Below are 12,852 nucleotides of genomic sequence, written 5' to 3'. Positions count from 1 at the left end.
TTTCTTGCAAAGTTTGAGGATTAAGTAAATCTCTCTGACTGTCCATCATCTATTATTGGAGGTGAAATACACAAAAGAGGTTTATAAGATTGTACAAATTCATTATGGACTTCAGGATATGCTTTAAAGTTACTTTAAAATATTAAAACCTTGATTCCTAACATTTTTCTTATAAATTGTCTCCTTCTAAAAACATAGAATGATAGAAAGCCTCCTCAAGTGAACCTAGTTTCAGTAGTTGGGTTCTTATTATTAGAGATTTTACTATGAGAAATTCATGAAGTAGAATATTTTTAAATTATTTATTAAATGACTATAATGCAAACTCTCTACTGGTACTTCCAACTCATGATTAGAAGTGAACTATTTTAAGTCTTTCCCCCAATTTTCACATGCAAAGAATTGTTTTTCTGTTTATCCTTTTTATTGTAATTTCACTGTTTATGCTACACCATGATGAGAAGAGCATTATCTGTGAAATCATTATCAATTCTTGTTGGCAGGAAGAACAGCCAGAGAAAGTGATTAAAAAGAGAATGTGGCAAGGGTCTGGTGGGGATAGGGTGTCGTGGTGCAGCTGCTACCTCAGCATGAGAACAGGGACCTGTTATGCACATGGGGGGAACACATGGTCTGTTTCCAATCTTGCAGAGTCCCGATTTCTGCTGAGTTCTCTGCTGACTCTAGTTCTCAGTCCAGAAGGAACTGGCACAGTGCTTACTACCTGGAGGGATCCCAAGTAAAGACCAAGACCCCCATGGTGCCTTTGATCAAGTAAGTTTAGAAAGCCGCAGAAGGGTGGACAGATTGCTAACAGCAATGGGAGGTGGGTATGCCCTCTATATAGTATGATCCTAAGAGAATACTATGTATGGACAACAAGGAAAAAAAGAAGAGTCAGATTACTTCCAGAAAAAAATTTCATTGCCTATATAGGGACTGATGAGAGATACTGGCCCTGGGTTTATATACTGTTTAGAGGACTGCCTAGGCAGATTGCACACACAGAGGCTGCCATTCCTGTTGGAAATTACCTCTTGGCATGGCAAGCCCCTCATTTTTGCATAAAACACACTGGCACCTGGAAACAACCTCCTTGGAAATGCTCTGACGGCATTTTTGGGGACATGACAGGTTTATGGTATTCACCTGGAATCACAGAATCTTGGAATTAAAAAGCCAGAGGGGCCTCAAAGGTCATCCAGTCAGCTGTGTTTGCCCAACAGACACTGAGTGAATCATGAGTTTTCATAAAGTTTGGCATCTGCCTGTGAATTTACATGATGTCACTTCAATGCTGACAAATGAGCAGCCTGGCTAGAGCCAACACTTGTGTGGGATGCTTATCCACAGGCATTAGCTGGTTAATTTGATGAGAAATCAGTTCTTTCTGACTCAATGGACTGCAGAATCAGTACACTCGCCTGATCTGGGCTTCATTTTCCTGTCATTGTCAACATGATTGCTGGGGCTCTGATTTCCTCCCTTGGTCACTCTGCTGCTGACTTTCTGGTGAGCTAGCTGATTAGCTTACTCTTCTCTCCTCTGCCCAGCCCCACTTGCGCTCTGCCTTCTCCCAATCCCTCTTATCAAATCAGAGAGAAAGAAGGGCATAGATCAGCCCTCATATATCAGGATGAGAGTTGATTGTCCATCTTTTCCCAACCTGAAGTTCTTCCCTTCTCTTCTGGGGTCAGGACCTCCCCAGTACTCTCAGCCCCTCCCTCACCAGCAGGATTAGACAATGGAAGTTCTGCCTTGATTCTGATGTGAGTCAGAACCCGAGACCAGGTGAGACATGAAGAGGAAACTGCAGAGATTTAGTTCCAAATACCCTCGGGTGGGGTGAAGACACAGGAGTCTCCATCCTTAAACTAAGGGGACCTCCTAGCTACAGAAGCAACGAACCAGAAATAGGATAGGCTGCAGACCTTTCTCTTGCACCCACTTGACCAAAACTTGTCTCCTTACCTAAGGCTGTGAGCCTGAGAGAAAGATACACTCATCAAAGAGGGAAACATTCAGAGAAACCAGAGAGACTATCTGACCGAGGTAAACCAAAATAGGAAGAAACAAATTTTACTTTGGGTATGAATAAAAGCAATGTCTGTTCATTTCACCTCTGAACCAACAAGTAATCCCAATCTTGCCAGAGAAGCTTGAGAGTTATGATTTAAACATCTATATTAAGCACAGAAATATATATTCTGAATCAGTGATATTCAACCTTGGTCCTACATTGATATCACCAGGGGAGCTTTAAAAATACTGATGCTTTTACGATTAGCATGTATAATGTGGGGGTGGGGCAGGGGGAGGGCTGTGCGACACAGAGAAGACAATTAGTGACTACAGCATCTTACTTACTCTGATGGACAGTGACTGTAATGGGGTTTGTGGAGGGGGACTTGGTGAAGGGGGGAGCCTAGTAAACATAATGTTCTTCATGTAATTGTAGATTAATGATACCAAAAAAAAATACTGATCCTTGGGTCCTATTCTCAGAAATTCTGATTTAATTGTCCCAGGGTGCTGCCTGGTCACTGGAATCTTTAAAATCTGCCTACATAAATCTAGCAGTCACGATGAGAACCAATGTTCTGAAGAGAAATCGTATGTTACCAGGGAAATTTCCAGAGATTCAGTTTTGTTTTGTTTTTTCTCTAGAAAGAGAGGTACCATAAAGCATCTTGGAATCACTTTCAGACTCCTTTAGAAGGGAAATTACCTTAGAATAGGACAGGCAGATGGCTAGGAGTCTCTGGAGTCTGAACTCAACAGTCATTGTCTAGAGAAGAGGGGATATGATTAGATGCTTTTGGTTTCAAAACTTCAAAAGAAAAGTTTACTCCACCCTTAACCTCAGATCTTCAGAGAGAGAAAGGATAATGGTTCAGGGTCAGCTGAGATCCTGGTAGATGTCTAAATTGGCTTTTGCTGTCCTGTGCCTGAAATTCCTTTCTTCCTCTTATCAAGTTTCCTGCTCAAATATCAACTCTCCTCCCTGCAGTTTTCCCTGGCTGCCTCAGGTAAAATTAATTTGCCTTGTATTCCTAGAGTACTGCATGCATATTTCTATTCCTGTTCTCATCACACTGTATTATTGTTGTTTGTTTACCTGCCTGTCTTCTCTTCCTGTTAGACTGTAAACTTTCTGAAATAGGTGACTTCACTTTTCATCTTTATGTAATAAATGTTGAAAGTGCTCGACATATGGTAGGTGCTTCACAAATATTTATTAAACTAATCATAAACAATAGATTAGGTTCCTAGACTAGTTCAAAATCCTGTTTGACTCATAATGTAATTGAAATAGATATACAAGAGACTCACGGTAGAAATCAATAATGTGGAATCATCTCCATCTTTAAAGTACCATGAAATTTGTTTCAACACGCAGAATAAATAAGAACATAAAAGGTATAATGCAGACATTTCTCAACATACTAACCAGGGAGTGGTCCAGGCATTGCATCCATGGGGTAGAAGAGTGGCTGGAGTTTATTGTGAAAGCTATGTATGCTATAGGGCATTTCGACTATACTAAGGTGTTGTGGAGCTAGGGGATCCTCCAGCAGGAAATGACAAAATTAGATTTTTCATTTAGGAGAGGATTAACTGGTTTAGAAAAGGATCAATCTGGTGGCTTTCTGGCAGATTTATCATAGCGCAGCAACACGGGGATACCGAATAGGAGACTACTTCCAGGAGAGAGAAGGGAAAAGGTGTCTATTTCTAGTTCCAAATAGCAGACTTACCAAGTGTTACGGGCTGTATTGTGGAGCTATCTGCCACCCCAAAGTCATATACTGAAGTCCTAATCCCCAGTATTTTAAAATAAAATGTGATTATGTTAGGAGATGTGGTCTTTAAAAAGGTAACTATATTTAAATGGGCTCTAAGGGTCGGCCCTAACCCAATATGACTGGTGTCCTTGTGAGAAGAGGACATTAGGACACTGACACATGGAGGGAAGCCATGTGGCCATTTGCAAGCAAAGAAGGACCATAAGAAAGCAACTCTGCCAACACCTTCATCTCAGACTTCTGGCCTCCATAACTGTGCAAAGGCCCCCCGTCTGTGGTGCTTTGTCATGGCAGCCCTAATGAACTAATACAACCAATAAACTCTTAGGACACAATCCATTGGTAACTTGAATACTGCTATTACATATTATTTTTCATGACTAGATGCCCTAGAGCTTAACGGTTTAGGGTCCAGAGAACAGATACTTTAACACACTATGTGTGACTGAACATTAATGTAAGAACATCCTAGAAATTCCCCATAGAGACCTAGGGTCTGAACAAATAATAGGAAGCTTACAAAAATTTTGAATAAAGATAATTTTTTATCCAGTTTAGATCTCCTTGAATGAATATATTAGAAATGGGTTATTTGTCACTTCTCTTCTACCCCATCCATTCAACCTCAAAGCACAGAAATAGTTACCAACTCAAAGAGAACCAAAGCATATGCCAAGCTGACCAATCAGAACTGTACCCATCCACCAACCACGAAGCCTAGAAGCTGAGGGCATTGGTGGTTGAATAATGTTTATGGTAGAATCCTAGGTTGAAAACTAAGTATGGCTATTGCTGAGGTTTCTTGATTTGGTTCTGAGTCCTCTAGGTTTAAAGGAGATCTGTATCCTTATAATAACCCCCATATTTCCCTTTCTTGAGCTATTTTAAGTAGATTTCTCTTCTCTGCAACCCAGATGTGCCCTAATACAAAGAATAAAATTAATTCTAAAGCTGAGATTCAGCTTTGGAGACTAAAACCATAACCACTGATATACCCCAAAATGTATGTAGCTTCTCACATCCTTTTATTCTTTAGAGCAGGTAACAAAGTCTGTACCATATAGAGGGGGCAGAGTAGGAAAAGGAAAACAAAAGTGGTAAAGTAGCTGCTTCCATGATCCATGTAAACATTTTTTTGAAGCTTTCTAAAATAATATTTTCATTTATATATGAGTGAATACATATGTATGAGTATTTGTGTATGCCAAATATACCAGAATAATGGATAGTGCGTTACTTAGAAAAGAAGTCAGAGGATACGAATTGAAGCGTGAAGTCCCATGATATACATAGAAAGTAAACAATGTAAGATCTATTCCTATAATACTAAAATGTACACATGAATACTAATTTTTTTAAGAACTCTTAATAGATGCCAAAATTTTTCATTTTCTACAGCAATTAAAAGGCCTTATCTAAACGCATGCATTAATTAAATCAAGGAAAATTTTAGTTGCTTTCTGAATTAGAATTAAATTCCTGTATGGGTATTTAAATCCTTCTTAATTCTCTGAAAATAGCTGATGAGGTGATTTTGGGGTGTGATTCATTTCCCTCTTCTCCCTGGTTCGCTTTTGCCACAGGAACATTGCTTTCTATGGACACTTCTATAAATTCAGACTAATGACCCAGCTTCCTCTTCCTTATAAGAGTGTTTGGGGAGTGTCTTGCCAGTGGGTTTCAGCCCTGGGCAAGTTTACTATGGATTCAATGTGACCAAAGAAAATGACAGCAAACGTTCTTTGGGGTGAAAGGGTTTACTACCCAGCTTGTTTTCCCAGTGGTAGGTCGAGCACTAGCGTCTCTGCCTCTGCCCAGAGCACTGGGCCGAGCTCTCTATAAAGCACAATAATAGCTTATTGCCTAAAGGTGTGGAAGCAGTAGCCTAGCAACAGGCCAGTTACATCATCAGGTGGTTTAAGTTCAGTGAGGATCCTGGCCATAGGAACCCCAACTTCCTCACACTCCACCCCTCCAGGATTCTTGCCTTACAATCTACATGTTTTCAATCTTCCGCAATGGTCCCTGTGCAAGAAAGCTGGAGCGCTGTAACCAGATTCCACAACAACAGGAGAGGCTAACAACTTAGAGATAATAACAAAAATTAAGATACAACAAGATTTTGATACAGGTAACAAAAATTATAGTAATCCTCAAGCCAGAGGAAGTTCCCAATCCACAAAGACTTTAGAGGCAATAAGACACATGTTTTAATGAGACCAACATAGGCAAATCTTGTCCATCAGGTAGGATGCATGCAAGAGAGTGGTCCTGTGATAGGAATGTAGCAGGAAGGGGGGTCCCTTCCAGGTCTAGTATACCATACTTTACTCCTTTCCCCATGGGGGTTACTGAAGGGTCTATATATAGTGCTACTGGAGATGCATGCACTGGCCATAATGACAAAATAAAACTCCCCAGTAAGATGCTCCTGCCTTCTGACCATTCAGGATATAATACTGTGACCTTTGGGGGCCACTCTGCTGTTATTCCAGGAATACACAGGAGGCCAGCTTCCAGGCCTTATCCCCAAGGTGCCAGGAGAGCCAGTCATCATTGGTTCATGTGTTGAAAGGTCCAAGGCCACGTCCACTCAGTGGAGTCTCCAGCATTCAGTGCAGTTGTTGCTGACAGCAAAGTATTATTCTGGTGGCCGAAACTCGGCTTCAGTGATTCTTTCTTGGTTTGTACTTGCAGTTGTATAGGGCAGGCAGCCATGTGTGTTAACATGTCTACGGGGCTCAGGGCTCCCTTTCAGGGTCTCTTGTTGAAATGCCATTGCGTGGTCCATAAGCTGACTGACCATCCCCGCAGACTATTGCTATCTGACTTTAGTCTGGATTTTGACAAGCCATTGTGCCTCTCTATCATGCCTGCTGCGGTAAGATTGTATGGCACATGAAACTTTCATTTGATTCCCAGCTGTCACACCCATTTTTGCAGTGTATGTCCAGTAGAATGGGTGCCCTGATCACTCTCAATTACCTGTGGTTGGCCATAGGTGGCAAAGAGATGCTCCAGGCCTCTTTTGGCATCTGCTGGTCTGCACAATGGGTAGGAAAAGCAATCAGAAGTCCAGTAGCTGTGTCCACACAAGTCATAGCATACTGATATCCTTCTGACACAGGTAGAGGTCCGATATAGTCTATCTGCCACCTGACGAGGGGTATAGGCCCCTTAACTATTGTCCCATGTTGCTGTGGAACTCGGTGTAAGTCCCTTTTGGAGCACATAACACACTCCTGCCAGGCTCTGCTAACTTCTTCAAAGGTCAAAGGCAAGCCCCACTGATGAGCTACAGCCCACATTGTCTTTTGCCCTGCATGCAACAAACACTGGTGTAACCATTGGGCTACATCAGAGGAAGTCTTTCCTTCTAACCAACACATCTGGGCCAATTTATCTGCTTCATCATTTCCTGGGGATGCCAGTGGAAAATGACCTGTCACATGGTATACTGTAATTATTTTAGTCTGACCACAGGCCCATAAGTCTTGCCACAATTCTTACCCCCAAAGGGGTCAGTAACCAACCAGCCAGCTGACATGGTACCAGGTTGGTAGCCACAGGGTCAAGCCCTGAGAGACAGCCCAGCTATCAGTGCAGACAACTATAGGGGAGGCCTCCTGGCTGATCACAAGCCACATGGCCTGCAACTCTGCCCATTGGCTGCTCTTCCCCTCACCATCTTCCATCCATATTGTCTCAGTCTTAGGATGGAAAGCTATGGCCCTCCATTTTGGGGGCTGCCCATGGGTGGAACTGCTGCTCTGGTTTCAGTTGTTGCCAAAGCTCTAGTAAGATCCTATTTGACTTCCCATCTAATTTCCTTCCATTTGTTCCTGCCCACATCTGGGTCCCTGTAACCTTCACGGGGCCCTTAAATTCTTCTTGTGAGTAGCAGACCTTATTTCTTTCTATGTTCTCATTGCTTCAGCCTCTCCTAAGTCTGCTACTGTACATGTCACCTAGCTTATGGGATGCTCTAAATGAGGGGAAAGAATGGCCACTAGAGATCCAAAGAGGGAGGTGGGAGCCATTTGAAGCACAGTATTTCTCATCCCAGTAGTGAAAAATCTCTTCATCTGGGCCATAATTCTCTGGACTATAGATGGAACTTCTTATGCCTATCTCTCGTAACACCTGTTGGACCTCAGCATACATCTGCCACCTAACAGGAGAGGATGGCAGATCACCTGGATTGGGCCACACAGCACTAAGTGCAGCCATAAGTCAATCGAGGAGGGAGTGACTCCCTGGAGTCTGATGTGTATTTTGTAATTGCTGCCTCAAGGCAGGCTGCACTGTCAGGGAAGACAGCTTACCCATCTCTGATCCTGACAGTACAATTCCATCCACCTCTAAGTCTGACAGATGCAGGAGCCAAGCTGATATTGACTCTGAGGGCTTCTGCCTAAACCAGGAGCCCAAATCCACCAGCTCAGCCTCAGTGTAGGGGCGGACCATAGAGTGCTCCACAACCTGGGGAGGGGGCTGCTCTTCTCCTTGGGGAACTTTCAGCTGCTGGGTCTTTATTTTCTTTACAACCACTGGGTGTGCTTTCAGTAGAGGAGGCGCCAGTGCCTCCGGCACCACCCCTTCATCCTTCCCCAGCTCCTCCATTTCTGGGGCTGATGGCACATTTCATTCCCCTCCTCCGAGTGCCTCCTCTGCTACAACCTTTATCTTTTCTACCGTGCCTTGCAATAATGCTAGCTCAGTCTTCAGATGCTCTCTTACCTTCACCTCTATGCTTTGCAGCTGGCATTCTTGTGCCACCTCTGCCTGTGCTTCCCTCAGGAATTCGTCTTTTTCCTTGATGTCCTTTTCCTCCTTCAGAGCACCTCGCAGCACTGCCATCTCATTCTGTAAGGAATCTTTTACCTCTTCAACAGCATCTCACTGCCAGTGTTCTCGTGTTGCCTCCTCTCACATCAATGCCATTTCCTTCTTCAGGGCATCCACAGAAGTTTGCAGCTTATGTTCTTGTGCCACCATTTCTTGGGTATTTTTCAGGAGCATGTCCTTCTCCTCTGTAGATTTTTTAATACTGTGAGAAGCAGCCAACCCACAGTCCTCAGTGCCTCACAGGCACCGTGTCTCTCAAAAGACCTACTTACTATACCAAGGGCTATCTGTACTGCCTCAGGTAACACCTCCACTTGCATCCAGTCCTGGGGTGGGGCCCAGTCCTCTAGGAGGCAAGCCACCTTGGACCACATACCCATTGGGGGACAGTCCACTGTCACCCCATTCATAGGCGCAGCCCGCTAAAGCATGCCTCCCATAAGGGCAGCCTGTCTTTTTTCCTTGGTCAACAATGAATCCTGCCAACTATGCCAACTGTCTTGCCAATGGGTTTCAGCCCTGGGCAAGTTTGCTATGGATTCAATGTGACCAAAGAAAATGACAGCAAACGTTCTTTGGGTGAAAGTGTTTATTACCCGGCTTGTTCTCCAGTGGTAGGTCAAGCACTCGTGTCTCTGCTTCTGCTCAGAGCACTGGGCCGAGCTCTCTATATAGTGCAATAACAGCTTATTGCCTGAAGGTGTGGAAGTGGTAGGCTAGCAACAGGCCAGTTACATCATCAGGTGGTTTAAGTTCAGTGAGGAACCTGTCCGTAGGAACCCTAACTTCCCCAGAGGGAGGCTTTCTAGATACAGTGGGACATTTCTAGGCAGGGTTCTGCATTCAAGATTAGGATGTGAAAATGGGATTCTAGGCTGATGAGGTGGGCCCTTCTGAGGGAGAGATCTGGATGTTTCCATACTTACTGACCCAGGACTGGCTGTCACTCAGAATGGCTATCCAACTGACTTTCAGTAGGAGAAGAGAAAAGCCAGGTGAAGAGGATCTGACCCTCCCTTCTCAGCACCTATGACAGAGGAAATGATTGGAAATCAAAATTAAGTCATCAGTTCAGGGTCAGAAACATGGAGGCCAGGCTGGCTCACAGAACAGAAGCAGCGAAGCAGTAACCATGTAAGGTCAGGATGGTTAAGTGCACAAGTACTGAAGTCAGGCCACTGGAGCTCAAACTCCAGCCTGCCATTATTTACTGAGTTTTCTGGCCTCTGCAAGTCCTAATTTCCCCACTGAATAGACACATAGTAATAACAGAACTAGTTCATACTATTGCTTTGAGACTTAATGTGATAATGTATATAAAATGATTTGATTCTATCTTATGTGTGACCAATATTTTATATTAGTAATATCACGCTCACTAGCCCAGAGAAGAGACATGCAGTGAGGGTCCAGGGGCAGTAGCATGGAGGCAGTGTAGGGGAGGCACAGGCTGTATCTCATACCGCCTTACTCTCCACCTGCACCTGTCACAGAGGTAACCCACGCTCTGGCAGGGCCACGCACCAACACAACATAAAATAAGAGACTTGGAGGCTCCTCAGAAGGCAAAGAACAGCTGGGCCTTTCTCCTCTGCTCAGCTTATTTTTTTGTTCCCTGTGAAGGCCACTCTAGCTACTGTGATTAAAAACACACCCTTCTTCCCCCCAAAACCCTCTCTCCGGTGAACTAAGGGATTTAAGTGGCAGCACCAGTGACAGAATATCTGGCTGTCTGGCTCCTGTGTGCCGACACCTCTACACCCTCCACCGTCGCCATCCTCCTTTTGGCTTCCCGAAGCAGACCGCTTTGCACAGCAGCAGAGGCTGTGCTCAGCAGCTCTGCCCAATGACTGGCGGACCTGTCACAGCCCCCGCTGAGGAGGCCCGGCTGTGATTCAGACTTCAGAGCACATTTGGAGGGTACTGTGTCTTAGCTGCCAATAACAGCATTCTATTTTGCATTTTGTTAGTGATGGGAGCTCTGTGGTCACTTTTCTGATTAATCAGTTGTCTTGTCTACTTAACTCTCTTCCCAACAACCTCTCTCCTTTATCTCCTTATATTTGTCCTTGTGAATAACTACACATTTCACTGTATTTGGATATTAAGTCCTCTTTCTAACCTAATGGACAATGAAATGTAATTGTGAATCCCTTTGGGAGGGTTCTACTTCATAATGCATGAGGCTGCTCAAAGGAAGCCCCTTCCCTACAAACCCAAAGCCTGTCTAGGGATTAAGTAAGGGTCATCAGTAGGCTTATACATCCTACAGACATTTCATTCAGCCCTCAGGTTCCCAGATTCAAGGGCCCCTCGGTATGATCATGTGTGCAATCACACTGTTCTTTCCAGAGCCTAGGACTCTGAACCTACAAGGACATGTCTGGGGCCTCTCATCGTTCTGTGGTAAGTCTAGGTTATCTTATCCACATGCATATTGTACTTTTGCAAAGCACACAGACATGTGGGTGATTGTGACTGAGATATTTATCACATGAGGGCTAGACCAGAGCACTAGGGTTTGAGAAAGATGTCCCAGAGATCACTGTGGTGACAGTGAGCGAGTGTAGAGAAAGGCAAGCTGGCAGACTCTGAAATCCCCACACCCCAATTCAGCAAAAGAAAACTCTGTTTTATGAGTTTTGCATATTTGGTTGTGTGCTGGATAAGCTCTGTTTGCCTGTTTAAACCAATTCTCTGCCATTCCCCATCTTGCTCTTTGCCCCCAGGAAGCTAACTTTTATGGACTGCATCATTTGTGCTTCCTTGCCCTCTGCTTTCCACTGGGCTCAGCTATTGGGAGGAGCAACAAATGATACTTATTCCCCTAACTCCTTCCCTTCTAGGCTGTGGTTTGGCAATATCCACAGCTCCTATCTGGTGGCCCCTTCCCCAGCTGCAGTTCTTGCCACGTTCTGGTATCCACTCTGCCATCTCTCTTGCCCCTTCAGGCCTAGGGATGTCCATGCCAACCCACTGTGGCTAGCCATGTGATTCTTTCACCTTCCCTTGCTGGTTTCCCTTTACCCCACCCAGACTTTGGTGAATAGCTCCCTCATTAAATCCTCTTAACTCACCCTTTTTGAGTTTTCCATCTGTGTTTGGATTTTGTTAGGACTGTGACTGATTCAGTCTTCTATTGTAAGATTTTATTTAGTAAAGATTCTATTGCTAAATAATATTTGGAAAACTACAATACTGGATCAATCATTGCATTCTAAGAACAAATGCCACATTTTTTGTGAATGTGAATTACCCACTTTAGATGGTTAAAGCAATGTCTTTCAAAAAACTATTGAATTAGTTAAGTTTTGCCATACATTTCAAAGTTTCTTTTGAGAAAAACATTTAATTCAGTATGAAAATTAGTTACTAAACAGAGGCTAAAATGACTCTGGAATCAGACAGATTTGAATCCTGACTTTAGCACTTACCATCTGTGCGATTTTTGAGTAAGTTTTTTAATTTCCCTAAACCTTAGTATTCTCATCTGTAAAATGGAAGTAAAAACATTTCCTACCTCATGGATTGTTGTGAGAATTAAATGATAATGTATATTGAGTACTTAATACTGAGCTTGATACCCAGTTAACTTTAACTCTTGCTATAATTTATAATAATAAAATGCAAAAGAATATATCAAACCAGTAAAAGTCAACAGTTTGAAGAAACAGTAGTTTGAAAATATAAAGGTATGGATGGCAAAGCAATAAGTGCTTCACTTAGACAAACACCAGAGCTATTTCTTCCTGGAGCTTGTAAAGGTTTAAATCAGCCTTCCTGTCCAAAGATCCATGGTGAACCAAGATGCATTCTGTATCAGCGGAGATTCGCTGATGCCATCAGTCAATTTAGCTAGGCATACAAAAGGCAATGAAGGTAGATGTTATCTAAGGAAGTTACCAGTGCCGGAGATCCCCTTTGAAATCTTGGCTCAAATACTGCACTCTCAGTGAGGTCTACCACTAACCTATTCAGAACTGTAGCTCTCTCTCAACCCCAAGAGTTCTACATCCTGCTCTATTGGTTTTCTTAACTCCATTGCACTTATCTTCTTCTAATACAACCTACTGTTTGCTTACTTGTTTATTACACTTCTTATTGTCTGTATTGTCCAGTTAGAATATAAGCTCCGCAAAGGCAGGGTTTTTTTGTCTTGTACACTGATGTTTGCCAACTCAGTACTTCATAAATATTT

General features: G+C 43.3%; 1 long non-coding RNA gene across 1 annotated transcript in view; it reads left to right on the top strand.

The window, feature by feature from the left end:
• LOC140848158 (uncharacterized) overlaps positions 1–12,852 on the top strand; it is a 62,017-nt gene that overhangs the window by 15,967 nt on the left and 33,198 nt on the right. Inside the window, exon 2 of the long non-coding RNA XR_012128710.1 lies at positions 652–774. This is a non-coding gene — a long non-coding RNA (uncharacterized lncRNA). The remainder of the gene's footprint in view (positions 1–651; positions 775–12,852) is intronic.

Source organism: Manis javanica, chromosome 3 (genome assembly GCF_040802235.1).
Source record: "Manis javanica isolate MJ-LG chromosome 3, MJ_LKY, whole genome shotgun sequence".
Lineage (NCBI taxonomy): Eukaryota > Metazoa > Chordata > Mammalia > Pholidota > Manidae > Manis > Manis javanica.
The sequence above is the reverse complement of the archived record's forward strand: the minus strand, read 5'-3'. Positions and strand labels throughout refer to the sequence as shown.